The sequence below is a fragment of the Triticum dicoccoides genome, chromosome 2B (assembly GCF_002162155.2).
Source record: "Triticum dicoccoides isolate Atlit2015 ecotype Zavitan chromosome 2B, WEW_v2.0, whole genome shotgun sequence".
NCBI lineage: Eukaryota > Viridiplantae > Streptophyta > Magnoliopsida > Poales > Poaceae > Triticum > Triticum dicoccoides.
Window position 1 is genome coordinate 83669863 of NC_041383.1, and position 22112 is coordinate 83691974.

A 22112-nucleotide genomic window follows, 5' to 3' on the forward strand; every position below is an offset into this window, starting at 1 on the left:
CTTGCCAGTCGGACAACCGCTCTGCGGACTGCCACTAGATCAAACGCTTGGCTACTTTGGGAAGGCAAGTACTTGGCCATTTTGGAGTCTTTTTAACAAGTCAGATAGAAAGCGGCAAGCCGACTACTTACGAGTCGGCTTTGCTTAAGAGAGGCTAGAAGAAAGCGGCAAGCCGACTGCTCATGAGTCGGCTTTGCTTGAGAGAGGCTGGAAGCCGTCTTAGGCTATGTTTGTGCTTTGGGTCCTTAGCCATTTTTTGTGTGGGCGCCCGTTCTTCCTTACTCCTGCCTACCAAACAGTCGCTCTGCGAGCTCCGGCTTCTGACAGGAGACGGCTTAGGCGCCACACACTACTTGTCCGACTGCAGGAAGCATTTCATAGCGCGAGGCGGCGAGTCCCCGGGCCGACTAGTCGAGCCCGGTGCCAAGCGGCATAACAAAGAGTAATATACTCGAAGGCATAATTCTTATCATACAGATAATAAAAAAGGGCAGTCCCCGAGCTCGTCTCGGGGGGCCCGAAGTCTTGGTACTTTAATACAAAGGGTAGCGTGATACATACTGAATCAACTATAAAATCTTCGGAGAAGATTTGCATTCCATGGGCGCTCCGTCTCTTTGCCGGAGTCGTCCCTCTTGCGTGCTCGGCGCTTCTGAGCGTCGATCAGGTAGTAGGAGTCGTTTCCCAGCACCTTGCTGATAATGAAGGGGCCTTCCCAAGGCGCCGACAGCTTGTGCTGGCCGGCTGTTCACTGGATCAGCCGCAGCACAAGGTCGCCCTCTTGGAAAGATCTTGGCCTGACCTTCCTGTTGTAGTATCAGCGCAGGCTCTGCTGGTAGATGCTGGACCGGCTGAGTGCCAACAGCCGGCCCTCTTCCAGCAGATCGACACCGCCTTGACGTGCTTCTTCTGCTTCTTCCTCGGTGTACATGGTGACTCGCGGAGAGTCGAACTCTATGTCCGTCGGGATTACGGCTTCAGCACCGTAGACGAGGAAGAAGGGTGTGAAGCCGGTTGACTTGTTTGGGGTCGTGCGCAGACTCCAGAGGACGGCTGGCAACTCGTCAAGCCAGCAGCCGGCCGAACGCTCCAGTGGTTCGACCAGTCGAGGCTTGATGCCAGACAGGATGAGGCCGTTTGCTCGCTCTACCTGGGCGTTTGACTGCGGATGGGCAACGGACGCTAAGTCCAGTCGGATGCCCTGAGTCGCGCAGAAACGGGCCAACGCACCTTTGGCGAAATTTGTGCCGTTGTCGGTGATGATGCTGTGCGGTATGCCGTACCAAGTCGTGATGTCGGCGATGAAAGTCACTGCAGTCGGACCATTCAACTTCTTGATGGGCTTTACTTCTATCCACTTGGTGAACTTGTCCACAACGACAAGTACGTGAGTTAGGCCGCCTCGTGCTGTTTTGAATGGTCCTACCATGTCCAGGCCCCAAACCGCAAAGGGCCATGCGATGGGAATAGTCTTGAGTCCGGAAGCCGGCTGATGTGGCTTGTAGCGGAACATCTGGCACCCTTTGCACTTTTGGACTAATTCTTTGGCCTCTTCTAGGGCAGTTGGCCAGAAGAAACTGTGCCGGAAGGCTTTGGCGACGAGTGCTCTTGAAGCCGCATGGTGGCCGCACTCGCCTTCATGGATGTCTCTGAGAATTGCTTGGCCTTGCTCTGGCTTGACGCAACGCTGGTAGACACCAGTGACGCTGCGCCTGACCAGCTCTCTGTTGACTATGGTGTAGGCTGCCGCTCGGTGTTGTACTTGCCGAGCCAAGGTTCATCAATTGGCAGCTCTTTGCTTACCAGGAACTTGAGGATGGGCTGTGCCCATAAGGGTGCTGCTATTTCTTCGATTACCAGTATTGCGACTTGGACGAGGGTGGCTGGGCTGGGAGGTGGCGGGTTGGAGTCCGCAGCCGCTTGCTGGATTGATGAAGTCCCCGGGCCGACTGGAGCAGTCCCCGGGCCGAGTTCTGGAGTCATCGGTTTGGTCGCCGCAGTCCCCGGGCCGGGTTCTGAAGTCCCCGGGCCGGCTTCGACTGGAGCGCTCTTGGAGTCGGATCCGACTTCTTCGAGTGGAGCCGGCACGAAGATGGAGTCTGATTCTGGTGAAGGCTTGACAGACGGCTTGAGGAGGCGCCGAAGGGCGACGCCGGATGGTATTGCTTGGCGGGTGGAGTTGATTCGTGCCAAGGCGTCTGCTTGGTCGTTGTCATTCCTGGGCACGTGGAGGAACTCGCACCCCTCGAAGTATCCGCTGAGTTGCTGCACAAGGAAGCGGTAGCTCGCCATGTTTGCGTCCTTGGCGTCCCAATTGCCAGATGACTGTTGGACCACCAAGTCAGAGTCGCCATAACACAGGATCCGGCGAATGCCGAGTTCTTTGGCAAGCCGGAGCCCGTGAATGAGCGCTTCGTACTCAGCAACGTTGTTGGAGGTGGAAAAATGGATTTGCAGCGCATATCTGAGCTTGTCGCCTTTGGGAGAAGTGAGGACGACGCCGGCTCCCAAGCCGGTGTGCATCTTGGAGCCGTCGAAATGCATCCGCCAATGGGTGGAGTCGGGCGCTGGCGGCAGGTACTGGGTGTCGGCCCAGTCGACGAGGAAGTCGTCCAGTGCTTGCGTCTTGATGGTGGTGCGGGGCTGGTAGTAGATGGTGTAGGGAGCCAGATCGATGGCCCATTTGGCCACTCGGCCAGAAGCATCTCGGCTTCCGATGATCTCGGCAAGTGGGGCTATGCAGACCACCATGATTGGATGCTCCTGGAAGTAAGGCTTCAATTTCTTGGCAGCAAAGTGCACGTCGTAGCACATCTTCTGGTAGTGGGGGTAGTTCTGCTTGGAGGTCGACAATACTTCGCTCAGGTAATATACCGGTCTCTGGACACGTAGCGCCTTGCCTTCCTCCTTGCGTTCGACTACAATGACTGTGCTGACTACCCGGCTGGTGGCGGCAATGTACAGGAGCATGGGCACTTTGGGAGTCGGGGCCGCCAGCACAGGGGGCGTGGTCAACATTTTCTTCAGTTGGAGAAAAGCTTCGTCCGCCTTGGGAGTCCACTCGAAAAAGGTCGTCTTCTTCATGAGCTGATATAAGGGGAGAGCCTTCTCGCCCAGCCGACTGATGAATCGGCTGATGGACGCCAACCAGCCGGTGAACTTTTGCACATCTAGCAGTCGGCGGGGTACTTCCATCCTCTCGATGGCCTTGATCTTCACAGGGTTGCACTCTATGCCGTGTTCAGAGACCAGGAAGCCAAGGAGTTGGCCGCCTGGTACTCCGAAGATGCACTTCTCGGGGTTGAGCTTGATCTGGAATCGGTGCAGATTCTCAAAGGTTTCCTTGAGGTCTTCCAACAGTGTTCCACGCTTTTCTGTCTTCACCACCACATCATCCACGTAGACGTGGGCGTTTCTGCCGAGTTGCTTGAGGAGGCATTTCTGCATGCAACGCTGAAAGGTGGCGCCCGCATTCCTCAAGCCGAACGTCATGGTCAGGTAGCAGAAGGCGCCAAACGGCGTGATGAAGGCGGTCTTCAGTCTGTCAGTCGGGTTCAGCTTGATCTGGTGATATCCAGAATATGCATCTAAGAAACTCAACAGCTCGCATCCGGCTGTGGAGTCTATCACCTGATCAATTCTCGGCAGAGCGAATGGATCCTTGGGGCAGGCTTTGTTGATGCTTGTGTAGTCGATACACATCCGCCACTGCTTGTTCTTCTTCAGCACCAGGACTGGGTTTGCTAGCCACTCTGGGAAAAACACTTCCATAATGAAGCCGGCTGCCAGGAGCCGGGCTATCTCTTCTCCAACAGCTCTTCTCTTCTCTTCTGACAGGTGGCGCAAGGGCTGCCTGACGGGCTTCACATCAGACCGGACATGTAACTTGTGCTCGGCGAATTCCGTCGGTACACCTGGCATGTCTTTAGGGGACCATGCGAAGATGTCTCGATTCTCACGGAGGAAATCGATGAGCTCGCCTTCCTATTTGCTGTCAAGGTTTGTACCCATGACAGCGTACCTCTCTGGGTGCTCCGGGTCCAAGGGTATCTTCTTCGTTTCTCTGCCTGGCTTGAACGATCCTTCTGCTTCCGACTCCTTGGGGTCGAGCGACATCTCGGGCTGCTTGCCGGCCATCACCACAACCCGATCAAGAAGCCGCTTCTCAGCTGCGATCACCAAGGACTCGGCCAGCCGACTGCTTTCGGCCGCGCAAGCGGACGACTTTCTGTAGTCGCCGGCTACGGTTAGAATCCCCTTGGAACTCGGCATCTTCATCTTGAGGTAGGCGTAGTGGGGGACCGCCATGAACTTGGCCAAAGCAGGTCGGCCAAGCAACGCATGGTATGGGCTTTCAAGGTCCACCACTTCAAACCAAACTGGCTCTCGGCGGAAATGATCTTTGTCCCCAAAGAGGACGTCTATCAGGATTTTGCCGATTGGCGAGCAGGAAAGGCCGGGAACAATACCGTGGAACACAGTCCGGCTGCTCTGAAGCTGTCTTTGCTTGATTCCTAACTTCTCCATGGTATCCTTGTATAGGATGTTGATACTGCTGCCTCCGTCTATCAGCACTCGCGAGAAACGAGCGGCCCGCCTATCTGTGGCGAGTGTGGCGCCTAAGACCAGGGCGTAGGAGCCCGGATTTGGCATCACCTCTGGGTGATCAGTTCTGCTCCAACTGATAGGCTTTTCGGACCAGTGCATGAACTCTGGAGTGCTTGACGCGACTGCGTTCACCTCTTGCTGCTGCAGCCACCTGCTGCATCGATCGTCAGCCACACTGGTGAACACCACATAGGCTCCGTGCTCATCTGGGTACTCGTCTTGTATTGCGCCGACATGCCTGACAGCCGGCTGCTGGGGCGGTGGTGGAGGCGGCGGCCCAGCAGGCGGGGGAGGGAGTAGGCCGTCTCCCTTGGCGATTCTGGTGAGCCAGTGGCATTTCCGGGTGGTGTGATTTGACGGCTTCGCGCCGCTGTGGAACTTGCAGGGGCCATCTAGAGTCTGCTCGTAGGAGAAGGCCGGCAACCAGTTGGACTTGCCGCCTTTCTGTCGCTTGGTCGGAGGCTGCCCCTCCGGCTGTTGGTCTTCAACTGTCGCCACTTGCCGGCTGTTGGAAGCCGGCTGTCGGGCTTTGCGCTTGTGGTCGCTTTGCTGCTGCCGCCGACTGGTGTCCCCAGCCGGAGTTCTGGGAGCCTGAGGGGCTACTTTTCCAGTCGCACTAACTTGAATCTCCGCCTTCATGGAGGAGTCGGCTGTGGCATACTTGTCTGCTGTGACCAACAGCTCGTCGAGGGTCTCCGGCTCGTCGCAGAGGAGCTTGTGCTTGAGGAGGGTGCCTTCTCTGCACCCGGCAGTAAAGTACTCGATAGCCTGTACCTCGTGCACGCCCTCGCAAGAGTTCCCAAGCTCGGCCCAGCGCGTGAGGTAGTCGCAAGTGGACTCGTCGGGGCCTTGCACGCACAAGGAGAGTTGGCGAGGCTTGGGAGGTCGCTTGTACGTGCTTGTGAAGTTGCGGACGAAGGCCTCGGTGAAGTCGACCCAGCTGTTGATGCTGCGGGGCTTCAGGCTGTTCAACCATGTCCGGGCCGTGCCCTGGAGCATGAATGGAACATACCTTACGGCAACACGTTTGTTGCCGTTCGCTATATTGACGGCCGTGGAGTAATCAATCAGCCAGTCCTCCGGCTTCACGGTGCCGGTGTACTTGGGCGTGTCTCGGGGGAGCGTGAACCCTTTAGGAAAGGGCTCATCTCGGATGCGGGGTCCGAAACAGGGAGGACCCAACTCGTCTTCTTCTTCCAGCGCCAGGGATCGGTGGAGTCGGTCGATCCGGTGGCGGGCGTCATTCTCTCCGACTCCCTCTCGGCGGCGAAGGCAGTCGCCGAGAGTCGGATGCTCTACGGGTGGCGGGGAGACTCGCCTTTCTCTGTGAGGAGGGGGAGGCAGATAGTCGTCCCGCCGTTCCACTGCTTTGGGGCGGCCGTCTTGGTCACGCTCGATGGTGATGCGAGTCCGACTGTGGCTGACAGACGGCTCCTTGTCTTTCTTTCCGCGGACTCCGCCAGTCGGCGTCCGAGACATCGCGCCTTGATCTCGGCGGGGTGGTAGGTCGTCGTTTTGTTGTTGCGGCGCTTCCGTGCGGCAGCCGGCCTCATTCTGCGCGGCAGCCGCGTCGAGGAGCTGCTGAACTCGCTCCGTCATCAGGCGGCACTCTTCACCCTCGAAGTGGTCCAGCTCGTCTGCCGCCGCCTGGGCGGCGCGGATGTTCTCCGCAGGCGTGGCGTACACAGGGCGATCGGCCCCAAACAGTTTGGCGATTGCCACGCTGCGTTGCCGTACTGCGCCTAGGCGGCTAGGCCCAGTCGGAGCCGGCGAGCCGCCCACGGCGCGATCCATCTCACGCTGGTAGGCTTCTGACAAGCGTCTCATGCTTGCCAGCTTCTTCACGCCCTCGACGAGCTGAAGGCGGCGCGCCTCCAGTGTCTCGGTGTCAGCGTCTCCCGGAATCGGCGCGGACAGGTCTCGCAGAGCCAAGTCGAGCGGGTCGTGAGCGCCTTCGCCAGAGCGTTCACCATGGTCGAGGATGAGAACCTCCGTGACGGTGCTTCCGCCGCTCTCTGCGCAAGGGAGCGGCTCATCATAGACCACCACGTTGGTGCGGAACGCGTCGAGCGACGCAGTGTCGGAGTCGACCAGCATCGGGTCGGTGGAGCCTATGGACTCCAGGTCTACGGCAGGCTCGCCGGCGATGTGGAGTTGGTCGAGGAGGCCCGCGAGGAGGCTCTCGGAGCCGCCCGTGCCTGCGTCAGATGCAGGCTCGTCGGAGAGGCGAACCTCGCCGACAAGGTCGACGAGGCAGCTGGCTGCGCAGGCGATCTCAGCGCGTGCAGCGCGTTGGCGCAGACTTCGTCTGGCGTGCCGGGCTGGCTATGCTCGCCAGGGAGGAATAGGGTTCCCGTCCAGAGCAGGTCTCCGGACGACGGTGCACCTCGCCCCACGGTGGGCGCCAAATGTCGGGGGTTGGGTACGACATATGCCAAAGGATGGCTTATCATGGTGGGAGCGAGTAGAACGTCGCCGGTGCCCAGAAGCGGGATGAGGCGAAGACATGCACGCCGGCGGATCTTACCCAGCTTCAGGGCTCTCCGAGGAGATAACACCCCTACTGCTGCTCTGCGGGGTCTCCGCATGATCACTATGGCAAAGTGAATACAAGGTTGCTCCTAGAGCTGTTTTCTGGAGGTAGGAGAGGGCAAGGCTAGCTCCCTCCTTCCTATATGATCGGGTCTAATACTAGAGAAGCTATCCCCCTTGCATGGGTGCCCCGGGGGGCTTATATAGGCCTACCCCCCAGGGATACAATGGTAATCCGGCTGGGCGCGGGTCCCAGCCGTCTGTCTCTCCGGCCGCCGTCTTCTTCGCCGACTGTTGGGGCCCGCCGACAGGCCTGGTACTGTAGCAGTGCTTCTGATGACGCTGGCTTGGTCATGGGGTCATGACAACAGTGCCGCCGTCTGGCGGACGATCACTGTCGCCATTCCCCATCTTGTCTGGTTAATGGTGTGCGGGGCCCGTGGGAGGGGCTAGCCGACTCCAGGGGGGCGACTCCCACGGGTCCGTCTTTGGGGCGCTCTCGCCGTCTTCTGTTCTCCCGCTAACTGGCGGGTCCCGCCGTCTCCGGGCCGTACAGGTAGGCCGTCGTGGGCACAGTGCGCCGCCCACTGAGGCTGAGGTCAGGGCAGGCATGGCAGCAGTGCCGCGCCACGATGGAGATCTCCAGCGATACGGCGCACTGTAGCCATGCCAGCCCCTCGTAGGCAGGGTAGAGACGGCCACGCAGTGACCGTACCCCACCCCGTCCATCGTGGCGAAGGCAGGAGATGGTTGGAGTCGTGGGCCGACTCCCATAGTCGTCTTATCTTGAAGTCGCCAGCCAAGAGTCGGCTCATCTCGAAGTCGTCAGCCAAGAGTTGGCTTAACTCGAAGCCGTCCCTGGGACTCGGCCGTGAGGGACAGTTGCTGCCGACTCCCAGGAGGCGGCTCTTCATCGTGGGGTCTTGAGGGGCGCAGTCTGCCCCGATGTTTTGAACGGTTCTGGGGCTCGGGTTAGCCTACCCGTGGCCCATTACTCTGACACTTTGCTTCTTTATCACATCACATTTGATAGTTTGGGAGTGCAGTACACTGCTACGAATGGAGTTGGTTGTGTTCTAGGCGCAGAAAAGGCCAACGGAAATGTTTTTCAAAATCGTTTAACACTAATCTTTAGAAGAGAAAGTTATTTCTGCTCCTTAGATTGTATTGTACATACTGTTGATTTGATTGAGAACACTCCAGTGTTAAGCTGCAACAAAAAATGATTTTATTTTCCTCTTTGTCATCACACATATTGTTAACCTTATAGTGCCACAATAAAAATCTAAATGTATCAGCTAAAGGTACAGATGCCTCGCTACCCTATCACTATTTTTGAGGCGTGCGATAGGATTGTTCGTTGTGTTTATCTTGATCAAACACTGCTTTAAGTTCGTATGGATTTGGGTGCTAGCATCGAGAAATAAGAATGACAGTGATCCTCCCGGCTCCTCAGCCGTTTGGATTTCTGACCGTTGGATCTGGCTGCTTGATGCGAATCTGGCTGTCCGATCTAGAAGTGAAAGGAGTTGGGCAGTCGGATCAAAGTCACGGCACTGTAGGAATGAACAGTTTCACCCCCCGCTGTAAAGATCTCGTGCCACCACCGATATTCTGGTGCCCTCACGAGGATATTTTCATCATTTCACGTCTTTCCCTGATTCATTGCCTTCTCCCCAATCGGTGCTAGGGTTCGATCTCCTCGTTCCGATTCGCTGCCCCCTCAGTTCTCTCTCCCGCACATCTCTTCCTCTCAAGAGCCACCGCCGCCAGCCGCTCAATTCCCCCGTCCTCCCACATCCCCGTTTTGGGGGCTCGCGACCTCGCCAACCCACCCACATCGCCGCCGCCGCTGCCCCTCGGACCTCGACGCCGCGGCCCTCTCTCCTCGTCTCCCTCGCACCACGCCGCGGCCCTCCCACCCAGCCTGCCGGATCTCCCCCGTCCACTTCCCTGGCGTCTTCGTCGTCGTCCTCGCGTGCACAAGGCAGGACGAGCGCCCCCACCCTCTCCTCTCCTCCTCTCCTCATCACGAGCCAGGAGAACGAGGGCCACAGTGGCCGAGCAGGTCAGGCGGCGCATCCAGATCACCGCGGAGCCGCCCCCAGATCCCTTCCCTCTCAAGCGGCGACCCGGAGGTGAACTACAGTGACGACGTGAACTCGGCGGTCACTGCAACGACCCATCCACGGCATCCCTTCCTCTCTGAAAACGGCCTAATCACTGGTAAGATTTTCCTCGTCTCCCCTCCACTCTCCTTCTCCCTTTCTTAATTGAGCAGAGGACGGTGCTGCATTAGGACTGCCTTCTTCTTGGGTTGAAAAAAGGATCCCATCTTTCTCTGCTCAACTCTACCATTCTTTGATTTGGATCATTGCCTGTGATTTTGTGTATTTAGATGTATGGCTTGGCTGTGAAAACTAACTTTTTCCAATTGATTAGTGCTATTGTTGATGCTCAAGAGCAGAGAGAAGGGAATGTGTTATTTGTTGAAAGAGGAAAAAAATTAAAAGAAAAGATAGAGTCAAGGATTTCTCTCCCAAAAGAACACAAAAAGGAAGAACTATTCAAAGATTGTAGAATTTGTCAGCTCTTATCATCATGCAAAAAAAGTATTTGTTCCTTTTATGTTTGCACCTTTTTCTGATCATCATCTTCTCCTCCTGGGATCAACAGACTTAATTTGATCTCTACAATTGCAAACCATCCCATTTATTTCAGGATTCAGATGCCCAAATTCTGGGCTGCAAACCATCTAGATGCTTTAGGATTCAGATGACCAATGTTTTCGGCTGCAACCTTGAGATGGTTGACAAGCAGTTTGACTCGGGGCAGAGGTCGATGAGTGAATCAGAGAAAGATCAAGTTGGTGGCCTGAAGTCCCTGGAGAAAAAGGAGGAATCAAATGCATGGTTGACTCAACCCAAGCCAAGTCGGCCGGACTGCAGGTACCAAACAGCGACATACAGAGATCTCGATGTGGTATTACTGTTAGGTAACCCTACAAACTTTGTTGGAACCTAAAAATTAGGTACTCGTGTTGGATTAGAGTTGTTTCTGGGCCAAAGCCTAAAACAACTTCCAGTGGATTGTTGAATTATCCAATGTCATAATTAGTAAATCCATGTTGTTCTATTTTGTAATGAGATCACAGTATGCCCATGTTTAGATGACACCGACCCAAGTTTACTTTGTGATTCCATTAATTCCTCTACCTAATTCTTGTAGCATGCTTTCATCAGTTTCAGTACGATGAAGATGACATATCCAACATGGTATCCTTTGCGGATGAAGAGCAGGAGTCAAGAGGCATGTATGTAAGTGTTGCATATACTGTTCGACGACCTTCTGGGTCATTCCAAAATGTACTATGCCATGCCACAAAACGATCGACCATATATTCTTTATTGGTTTCATGGTGATGGTTTATTTATTGGTTTCATGTATGTAAGTGTTGCATATACTGTTCGACGACCTTCTGGGTCATTCCAAAATGTACTATGCCATGCCACAAAATGATCGACCATATATTCTTTATTGCCACAAAACGATCAGGGCTGAAACGCGGGCTACAGAGACGCGAGGTTGCCGAGCTGTCCGCGGTGTCCATCCATCCGCGGCGCCGTCGCTGTTGTGCTCCCGTCAAGAGATGCTCGAGCGCTGGGAGAGGAATCCACGTCTGCTCCTGCTCGACCGCTTCTAAATCGAGGGAGGCCTGCTTCTTCTCGCTATGTAGGCCACTGCTCTGATCCGACCCTGCATCTAATGAGCGGCCTGCAGGTATCTCATTTTTACTACGTTGTTGTGTGCCTGCTTTGTCTGGTCTCATCTGTGGGCTGTTACTATAAAGTGTTTACTTACACACTAACTAATCGTCTATCTGCTATGCTGGTTGTTAGCTAGGTGTTAAAAAAGTCTTTCACTTCATAGCAAACTGCTCTGCTAGCCAATCTCCTACCAGTTGGATAAATTATGCTAGACACACATTATTATTTTTACAGTCTTTTGCAGATAATTGTTAATTTTCTTGTTGCCGTGCAGATATTGTTACTGAACATTTTGTTACCTGCAAAAATCCTGATTATCAACAAAGCTTATTGAAAGCACTATCATCTGTGAGTGTGGATTTGATTCATTTTAGCTTACGGTGGCATGTCAAAATTTCTGTAGGTTATGACAGACCAAAAATATGGAAGATTCGGATATTGTGCCAGCACCTGAGCTCATTGAAGTGCTTTTCATAACTGCGAAGGACAGGTTGATCATTAGGTTGAGACATATCTCAGGCTTATGATTGATAGGCACCGTCGAGCAGAGAAGCCATATCTGAAATCTCTCCTTCTACAAGTGGTAGGAAATGTGCATGTTCCCCTTCCCTGTTTGTTCCAAAACATGCTCCCCAGCAAAAGGTCTATCATAGTATGTATGATTTGATTTTTGCTATTTTTAAGCCTTTCTGTATCAGTTGTGTACAAGTAATGTTGTTTGTCACTGCAGAGTAGATTTTTTAGTAGTACTTAAAAATAGACGATATCCAAGTGTAGTGCTAAACATAAATGATCAAGTAATGTTGTCTGTCTGTTTTTGGTGGGATGTAGATTTATGTGTTTTCTTCTTTGTCTGGTCCGAGTAGGGCCTTCAATTGCTACATCATAAGTTATTCGAAATCCAGGGTTGTTCTAAATCTTTCTATTCTTCGCATAATTTATATGAACTAACTCAGTAAATTGAATTGATATGTGGATTCATGTTCCTTTTGTTTCTTCTTGCTAAAAGTTGCGATTTTTGAATTTGCTGTCATTGAGCATATACAAATAGGCATTAACATTTGGTTGGCTCCTATAGAAAAAGTATATTCCCAGAAAGTTCCTTAAGACGTGATAAAAGCTACATATTTAGAAAATATTTGTACTATTGCTTCTAATGAATGGCATGAAAGATATAGAAAATCAGCCTACACTATTGCTTTATGGGAAACAATATGGTGAACACCCAGTTTATGTCATAAGAATTGGCTGGTTAGAGAAGCTACAATGTTTTATTGAAAAGGTAAAAACTAGAATTTATCCAGTAGAAATATGTTAGCCATCTTTTTGTTTTGTAATTCATGATTTGCTGGAGAGCTCCGTAGGTAGTTGCATCGTTGTCAGCTCATTTCATGTTTTGGATCTTGCCAGGTTTGATTATGTCTCGGATTGGAGCAGCGACACAAGTAGGGAGAGGCCGTTGCCTGGATTGCTGCTACTCTCATCATCTTGGCTTGCAGGTTGCCACCGTCACACAGCCGGACAAGGTCTCTTGCCTGTCTGACTCTTTTTGTACAGTGTGGGCTTCTGATCGGGGTCGCTCTAACGGTTGTTCCATGGCAGGAAACGCAAGGGGAGGAGGACCTGGAGCGGCCACTGCCGAGGGAGTGGCTGATGGAGGTGGTCTGCATATGTCGTATGTCGTATGAGTCAAGGAGGTCTACCGCAAGCGGCCGATGATGGGCGCGCCGAGGATGAGATCTCCGGTGGAAAGATGCGTCTGCGCCTGGCCATCTCTCCAGCACGACGTGCCAACCAATTCTCTCTTGCCCCTCCTTCCACACCGGCTCGCCGTCTCACCCACCAGTAAGGCTCTCTCCACTTTCCCTGGTCTCTACTCTTTCCATTGTCTTAGCTTACAAGGCCTGGTTTGGTACTGGCCAGGAGGTGATGAGGATCCGCTACCATCATAGTTGTGATTGTAAAACATAATCCATCCAAAGCTGACTGAGATAGACCAGCAATCATTACCATCGACGATGCCTTTTCAGGTTTTCCCTTGTACTAAACTGCAGGTTACACTCACTATTGGTTAAGTGTCCAAATAGTTTCATGTCAGATTTAGTAGTATAATTAGGTGACAGAAGTAATTAGACAAAGGCCGGTTAGATCCATATACACATATGGACTGACAGCGACAACTACATTTCTTATTCATAGATCTACGTCTGCTTCTCAAAACCAGAGAGTAGGTCGTGCCATATCATGTGTGTTACTTGGTTGTGTCCTTCCTTTGACTAGGCACCTTCGTAACCACTTGAGCAGTAGTGTAGCACCCATGTCTCAGGCTAGAACATAGGGCTATTGTTCTTACTCGTTTGCCCCCTAATTTATATGGTTTTGCTATGAACCAATCCTTTTTGGCAAAATATTGCATCACTCTATACCATAGAAGAACCATCTAAACCAGTTATCCTCGACTACTGGTACAATTTGCTTTTGGTGTATGATCCTATGTTTGATCAGAGGGCTGCTGTTCTTATTCGTTTGCTTTATATGGCTATTCTATGTCATAGTAGATTGGTTCTGCTATAAACCAATCCCTAATTTATATGGTTCTTCTATGCTATCTTTTGAACTAGGCCTAGGCGTTTGTCTGGAAAGCCGGAAAGGAAGCACTAAGGCCCATCTCAGTTATGATAGCAAACAAGGTTTTGTAAATATTTTTTTTTATGTACTCGACACCACTTACATTTGAGAAAAGATTGGTTTTATTTCTGAACTGAACAATAACCAATCCAATGCTTATAAATTTGTTGTTCATTGTGTTTTTGAAGCAAGATTATAACCATCATTAATGTTGAAGATGCATACATGTTTTGGGAAGATGCGTTTGATTTTTGACCTTTGTTCTATGCTCATCTTCTCTCAGGTGGCTTGAAATAAATGGTGCACATCTGTTCGAGGGGTAATGTTGACGCGTATGAGGGTTTTCAGTATACGGCCATCAAGCCAGATGTTGTGGTGACAGTCATGAGGCAACTATACATTTACTATAAAGACTGGTCTATGACAGTCCTTTTACTCGCTCTTCATTGAAAATTATGAATTATTGTTGCATCTACTAGGGAGACATGCATCTCTCCCTTCCTAAAGAAGAGAGTGCATGTTCTAATGCTGTCAACCTGTAGGTATGTGCATTTGTGTATTTATTCAATGAAAAGCACCAAACATTTGTCTTTATGTTTGATAATTGGGTGTCTAAATTGGCGGATTAAATACTCCGGTCCGCGACAACTAAGCTTTCTATGGTTGGTGTACCTACATTGCGCTTGAAACCATTTCATCTATATTGGGTTTATTCAGTTGTAATACCGAGTTTATGAAACTATCTTATTGAAATTATTGCTTCCCAAGAGAAGCATGTATGCCACACATTCTTTTACAGCATTGCTTATGTGTTCTTATTTGTTATGTGTCTATTTGTTTGATTTTTAACAAATTATGTTAACCTTGAATTGGACCATCTTTTTCATGCATCGTATCCTTCATTTAAGGAACTTTTTAATCAAGCTGATCGGAATGATATCACTTAGCCATACAAAGCATAGAGAGATTATGTGGCAAGTTGCCTTATGTATGATTCATGTAATGTATATGATACTTATACAGTTTTACCCTAAAATCACTGTGCATTATGGGCTTGACCAAAACATTGGGACCGGCACCCTCGCGCCAAGGCGCGATCTGGATCTAGTTATTATGGCTGTGGAGGCTGATATAGCAACAGGAAGAAGGGGTCATCCATAGTACTAACATGCTTTGGTCTTGGTCTTTGATTTGTACTCAGCTTGGTCTTGATCTGATAGTACTAAAATGCTTTTGCCCCCTATGTAGTACAAATAGGTGATTAAAAGGGGGCGCCTCCCACCTGGCACCGCCACAACTTTTTGTCAAGCGGCTCCACAGGTTGGCTCCCCGGATTCAGTTAATGCTTATGTGTCTGCTTGTTCCGAGGAGAAGCAAAATAGCAATGTAGGAAACAAACAGAGTAGCGAGCTATATTTACTAAGTCAAGAACTAATGTTATTTGTCGTGCCGGTTTATTAGACTGTAGAATTTTGTATAGGTTCAGGAGGTGCTCATTTGTGATACTACATTGTGAGAACCATTCTAAGTTCATGTTCACATATAGGAGTAGTTCGGCGATCCACCAACTCCTTGGAATTTAAGAATATGTGGAGTACCTGTTCGCTTGCTCCACGATTTCTAAATGAAACTCCGCCTGCACGGGAGCGGCATCGTGGAGGGAGGGACTCCAAACAGGCCCATAGTTTCTAGGTGTGACTCTAATCACATGTAGTACTTCCTATACTGAATTTGGTTCCCTATTATATACTAACAGTATTGGTGCTTAGAGGGCCTGATGTTTGTTTACCGTCTGAACAATCTCACCTACTGACATATGGATGTTTTGACATTGCTCTTGCCTACTAACTCAAGGCAATGTACATGTACACAAGTAACAAACAAGCCAGTCCAATGTACGACGCAAACATAGTAGTGCAGAGGACTATGTCAGGAGGTGTGGAAAGGCCAGCCAAATGAGTAAATCTATACGACTAAGACATGTGTTACTACGTAAAATGGACACATAGGACGAGCCGAGGCACTCAAATAATACAAGTGCGCACGGGGCCGCCTCAAGAGGTGCGTCTAGGGCGCACCCCATCCACTAGTTAGAGCATGGTTAATAGTATAGCTAGCTGCTGGCTATAAGCCAGTGTCATGTCATTTACAGCATAGGAGCACGTTGCTACAACTATTAGGGAGGTAAATACTATTAACCATGCTCTAATATAGTATAGCCAACATGGTTAATACTAGGCAATTTGTGTTATGTGGCCCACCTTTCATTCTCACAAAGTGCCTAGGAGCACGTGCTACAGTTGGCTCTTCACGAAGAGCCCTCTTACCTTCTCTCTCCTCTTCTCTTCCCTCCAACTAAGCAGAAACATACTAGTTTATTCCTTATAGCCCGCTGACTCAGTGTTAGCTAATCTAGTCGTTGTGCTTAGACTAGTTTCTTTATTTCCGTTTGAAATAAACTTGCTGCATGAGCCGCGGACTGTGCGTGCCATGAAAGTAGCTAGCACGGGCCGACTGGACGTGGTCACCATGATCGGCCCGGTAGAATCGTAGGTGGCTTAGGAGGCACGATCAGCGCTCGTGGGATGGCGCGAGCACGGCGGATCGTGGCGCATAGTTAGGATCGCCACCTGCCCCTCTTTCCTTGTAACAAATAAATAGTAATAAGAAAAACGAGAAAAGTCGCAGAGTTTTGCACGCGACGCAAAAACCTTGTCTCCTCTGTGATCGTGAGTTGAGAGTCTTGATTCCTAACAAGTGGTATTCAGAACCTCGTTTTTGGCGATCCTGACTATGTCGATCACGGAAAACAGTCAGACGGAACCGCGGCGGCGGCGGCGGCCCTCAGGCAGGCGAGGGCGGGCTGGCACGCTCGGCGACTCCACCACGGGAGCGCAGCCGCGGGCGAAGCCGCGTGAGGTGGGAGCGGCAGGTGGTGATCCACCAGGCGGCGGCCACGGAGCGCGCGCCGTTCGTGCCGGGAGCCGGCACCACGTTCCCGACCCTCACCTCGACCAACTACATCGAGTGGTTGTTGGTGATGAAGGTCCACCTGGAATCCTGGGGGCTCTGGGACGCGATCGAGGGCAACGCGCAGCACGTACGCGACGACAAGTCCGCGCTCGGCGTTCTCCTCCGAGCCGTTCCGCCGGAGATGCTAGGCGTCCTCGTCATCAAGGAGACGGCCAAGGCGGCCTGGGACACCATCAAGGTCATGCGGATGGGAGTACACCGTGCGTGAGGCCACCGCGCAACGACTACGCGCGGAATTCGAGTAGATCGCCTTCCACGACGGCGAGACCCTCGACGCCTTCGGCATGCGCATCACCAGCCTCGTCAATCAACTGCGCACGCTCGGCGATAATGTCGAGGAGGTACGCGTCGTGCAGAAGCTGTTGCGTGTTGTTCCTCCCCGATACGCGCAGATCGCAGTGGCGATTGAGACCCTTCTGGACCTGAGTACGGTCTCGGTCGAGGAGTTGATTGGGCGGCTGCGCACCGCCGAGGAGCGATGCGCCGCGCCCGCGGCGACCCAGGGCAGCGGACAGCTCCTCCTCGCCGAACAGCAGTGGGAGGCGCGCAAGAAGGGGCGTGGGTCTGGACAGGGCTCTGGCGGAGCCAACACCAACGGTGGCGGCGGCCGAGGAGGCGGCCGCGGCAGGAACCAGGGGCGAAGGGGCGATGGCTCCGGTGGCCGCGGTGGCGGCCGTGACATGAGCAAAGTAAAATGCTACAACTGCAACCACATGGGGCACTTCTCGCGCGATTGCACCGAGCCCCGGCACGAGCGTAAGGAGCAGGTAAACCTCGTCGAGGGCGGAACGAAGGAGACCATGCTTCTCCTGGCGAGCCTGAGCATGCTCAACGTGACCACGGAGGGAGCCGTGGAACACGTGATGCTGAATGAGGAGCGCTCCCAGGCGCGCCCGACTGCGGGTGATGGAGGTTGCGATTCCTCCTGGTTCCTGGACTCCGGTGCCAGCAACCACATGTCTGGGCGGCGGGAGATCTTCTCCGAGCTGGACACGGGCGTGTGCGGCTCCGTCGGGCTTGGCGACGCGTCCGCGGTGCAGATCGAAGGGAGGGGAACGATCTTGTTCCAGTGTCTGAATGGTGAGCACCTGTTACTCTATGAAGTGTACTACATTCCTCGTCTTTGCAGCAACATTGTGAGCTTGGGCCAATCGGACGAGAACGCCTACGACACACACATCAGCCAGGGCATCCTTCAGCTGCGAGACCCGGGCGGACGCCTGCTCGCACGCGTACAGCGCAACCATGGGCGTCTGTACGTGCTAAGCCTGAACGTGGCTCGTCCGGTCTGCCTCGCCGTACACGGAGGCGAGGATGCGTGGCTCTAGCATGAGCGGTACAGCCATCTTGGCTTCCAGGCGCTTCGATCGCTCGCGCGCGAGGACATGGTCCACGGCCTGCCAGTCGTCGATCAGGTGGATCGACTCTGCGAGGCCTGTCTTGCCGGCAAGCACCGGCGAGCCCCGTTCCCTCATCAGGCCCTGAACCGCGCCGAGGACGTGCTTGGGCTCGTGCAGGCGGATCTGTGCGGGCCGATCACACCGGCCACGCCAGGAGGGAAACGGTACTTCCTCCTTCTCGTTGATGACAAGAGCCGGTTCATGTGGCTGCGCCTACTGACTACCAGGGACAAGGCAGAGACGGCGCTCCGGCAGTTCCAGGCGGCGGCAAAACGTGAGTCCGGTCGCCACCTGAAGACCCCGCGCACCGATCGCGGGGGTGAGTTCAACTCCTTGAGCCTTGGGGAGTTCTTTGTAGAGCTGGGCGTGCACCGGCAGCTCATCGCCCCCTACACGCCGCAACAGAATGGGGTGGTGGAGCGGCGCAACCAGACGATCGTCGGCATGGCACGGTGTCTGCTCAAGGCGAGGGGCGTTCCTGCGCGTTTATGGGGAGAGGCCGTGACCACGGCGGTGTACCTGCTGAACCGCGCAACGACGAAGAGCATCTCTGGCATGACGCCGTATGAAGCCTGGTGCGGCCGTCGGCCTAACGTGCATCACCTTCGCACTTTTGGTTGTGTGGCTCACGTGAAGGTGACGCGCCCGAACGCGAAGAAGCTCGACGACCGCAGCGTGCCCATGGTCTTCCTCAGGTACGAGCCCGAATCGGCTGCATACCGCGTCTTCCACCCGTCGTCAGGCTGCGCCCACGTCTCCCGTGATGTCGTGTTCGACGAAAGCATGCCGTGGGATTGGGGCGCCACATCACCCGCTCGTGATGAGGGGTTTGAGTCCTTCACTGTCGAGCTAGAGCCTGTGGCCACGACGAGCGTGCGGGTGGAGGCGGCGTCTTCCCCGATCGGGCGCCACACGGAGCCTGCGCCCGACGCCGAGCCGTCTACGCTGCAGAGCGCGATCACCGTGCCCACTCCAACCTCCCCGGCGTACAGAACGCCGAGCTCGACACCCACAGGTGTGGAGCATGCGTCACCACCATCTGGTGCATCAGAAGCACTACCTGGCGCCGAGGCGCCGCGCCGGTACCGCACGCTGGAAAACCTGTGGGACACGACCGAGGAGGTGGAGGCGAACTACAGCGACAACGATCTGTACCTGCTTGTGGGCGAGGAGCCCACCTCGTTCACTAAAGCTGAAAAGGAGCAGGGATGGCGCGCCGCCATGGACGAGGAGATGAAGAGCATCATGGACAACGGGACTTGGGAGCTGAGCGAGCTCCCGGCTGGCCATCGCCCGATCGGCCTCAAGTGGGTATACAAACTCAAGAAGGATCCCCGGGGGGCCATTGTGAAGCACAAAGCATGCCTGGTGGCAAAAGGCTATGTGCAACGGGAGGGCGTCGACTTTGAAGAGGTCTTCGCGCCAGTCGCGCGCATGGACTCAGTGCGCGTCCTCGTCGTGCTCGCCGTGCACCATGGCTGGCAGGTACATCACATGGACGTAAAGTCCGCTTTCTTGAATGGTGACTTGCTCGAGGAGGTCTATGTGCAGCAGCCGCCGGGGTGCGCCGTGGCCGGCCAGGAGGGCAAGGTGTTGCGCCTCCGAAAGGCACTGTACGGACTGCGTCAAGCACCGAGGGCCTGGAATGTGAAGCTGGACGAGAACTTGTGCGCTCTGGGGTTCGAGCGTTGCCCGTCAGAGCACGCCATCTACCGTCGCGGCTCGGTCACCTCCCTTCTGATCGTCAGGGTCTACGTGGACGACCTCATTATCACCGGAGCGGCCATGGCGGAGATCATCTCCTTCAAGCAGCAGATGACCGGGATGTTTCGCATGAGCGACCTGGGCATGCTCAGCTACTATCTCGGGATTGAGGTGAGCCAGGAGCGCGGCCGCATCGTGCTTGGGCAGGCGGCCTACGCCAACTGACTCCTGGAGAGCACGGGCATGGAAGACTGCAACCCCAGCAACACCCCGATGGAGGCTCGGCTCAAACTGAGCAAGGAGAGCACCGCCGCCCCGCTGGACAAGACAAAGTACCGCAGCATCATCGGAGGATTGCGGTATCTGGTTCATACAAGGCCCGACATATCATTTGCCGTTGGGTACTTGAGCAGGTTCATGGAGAAGCCCACGTCCGACCACTATGCTGCAGTGAAGCATCTTCTGCGGTACGTGGCCAGGACGCTGGATCACGGCTGCGCATACGAGCGTGGCGATGGAGAACTGCAGCTGACCGGCTACAGCGACTCGGATCATGCTGGGGACACGAACGACAGGAAGAGCACGACGGGGGTGATCTTCTTCCTCCGTAAGAGCCCGGTGAGCTGGCAGTCCCAGAAGCAGAGGGTGGTGGCGCTCTCCTCGTGCGAGGCCGAGTACATGGCTGCCACTGCCGCTGCGTGTCAGGGCATCTGGCTGTCGCGGCTGCTTGGCGAGATGCTGAACGAGGATGCTGCACAGCCGAAGCTCCTCGTCGACAGCAAGTCGGCGATCTCCCTGGCGAAGAACCCTGTCTTCCACGATCGCAGCAAACACATTGAGATCAGGTACCATTTCATTCGCGAGTGCATGGAGCAATGACGGGTCTTCATCGACTACGTCAGAACCAGCGAGCAACTAGCCGACGCTCTGCCGAAAGCACTCGGGCGCCTCGCCTTTCAGGAGCTAAGAAGGAGGATCGACATGGTTGAAATAATACGCCAACGCCAAGATTAGGGGGGGTGATTTGTTAGCTAATCTAGTCGTTGTGCTTAGACTAGTTTCTTTATTTCCGTTTGAAATAAACTTGCTGCTTGAGCCGCGGACTGTGCGTGCCATGAAAGTAGCTAGCGCGGGCCGGCTGGACGTGGTCACCATGATCGGCCCGGTAGAATCGCAGGTGGCTTAGGAGGCACGATCAGCGTTCGTGGGATGGCGCGAGCACGGCGGATCGTGGCGCGTAGTTAGGATCGCCACCTGCCTCTCTTTCCTTGTAACAAATAAATAGCGATGAGAAAAACGAGAAAAGTCGCAGAGTTTTGCACGCGACACAAAAACCTTGTCTCCTCTGTGATCGTGAGTTGAGAGTCTTAATTCCTAACACTCAGCTCTATTGTACTTGCTCTTAAAGGTACTGAGCTGGACACATTTCCCGGATGCATAAGTTTGGAGCACCACAAGTTTTACCAAAGCTGAAATGCGGCGAATAAGTAGTGAGTGCTGGGGCACAATGGGATGGATAAATTAACCCAGCCAACGCTAACACCGCTATTGGTCGAAAAAAATCACCACCATTGACGAACTGCATCGTAGTGCACTGAACTACTTAACAAATCACCCGGACAGGATCAGGCTTGTGAATAATCGATGCCTCACACTACCGCAAGCGCGCACATACCGCGCCGATCACATAGCATATGGCGGGGATGCGGGAATCAGGAGAGCGGGGCGTACCCTCTCGGCCGGTGTGGAGCGGCGGGAGCCCCGGCGGGATGGGGAGGCTGCGGCGATCGTGGTCCCGGTGCGGGGGATGTCCGCCGCCGCCGCAGCCGGCGTCGTCCTCCTCCTCCCTGTCCTCCCGGTCGCAGTCGCTGTCCCTCGGCGCCGTTGGGGAGGAGGCGGGCGCGGCGGCGGTGGTCGCGGTCGAGGGAGCGGGCGAAGCGGAGCAGCTGGTCGAGGGTCTTGTGGTGCATGTAGTACGCGGGCGCGGCGGCGAAGGAGGCGCCGACGAGCACCACGACGGCTAGGTGCAGCGCGTAGGACGGGGAGGGCTCCATGGCGGCGAGGAGGGGGCGAGGGTGGGGCGACGGTGATATGAGAGGAGCCGGGGGAGGCGGCGCGGGGGGGGGGGGTATATGGGAAGAAAATCTTATACGGCTAGTTGTAATGGGTAGTATCATATACTAGTATCATGCATATGATACTAGTGTATGATACTACCTCCGTAATGCATAGTATCATATATTAGTATCATGTTGTACTTTATTTATTGCCATGCATGACACAAAGTATCATAACATTTAATATGATACGGTATCATGATATGATACTACACCCTCTCTTTCTTCATTTAATGCTATGTCATCTCATCAAAATTGTCTAGTTGGCATGCATGATACTAACTATGATACTACCATTACGACCAGCCTACGACTGGGTCGCA

General features: G+C 53.8%; 1 long non-coding RNA gene and 1 pseudogene across 9 annotated transcripts; one reads left to right on the top strand and one right to left on the bottom strand.

Moving 5' to 3' along the window:
• The window catches only part of LOC119360530, a 52371-nt pseudogene extending 30645 nt beyond the window's left edge, over positions 1 to 21726 (bottom strand).
• On the top strand, positions 8833 to 14329 carry LOC119362268. 9 transcript variants are annotated; one of them, XR_005173272.1, is made up of 10 exons: positions 8833 to 9366; positions 9862 to 10135; positions 10383 to 10453; positions 10696 to 10920; positions 11311 to 11490; positions 12318 to 12433; positions 12510 to 12752; positions 12831 to 12937; positions 13529 to 13597; positions 13819 to 14329. It is a non-coding gene; the product is annotated as an uncharacterized LOC119362268 (long non-coding RNA). The 9 variants fall into 9 exon arrangements; XR_005173267.1 differs by having other exon boundaries at positions 8834 to 9366; positions 10383 to 10457; positions 13819 to 14321; XR_005173265.1 differs by having other exon boundaries at positions 8834 to 9366; positions 9862 to 10088; positions 10369 to 10457; positions 13819 to 14321.
• Positions 21727 to 22112: the final 386 nt, after the last annotated feature.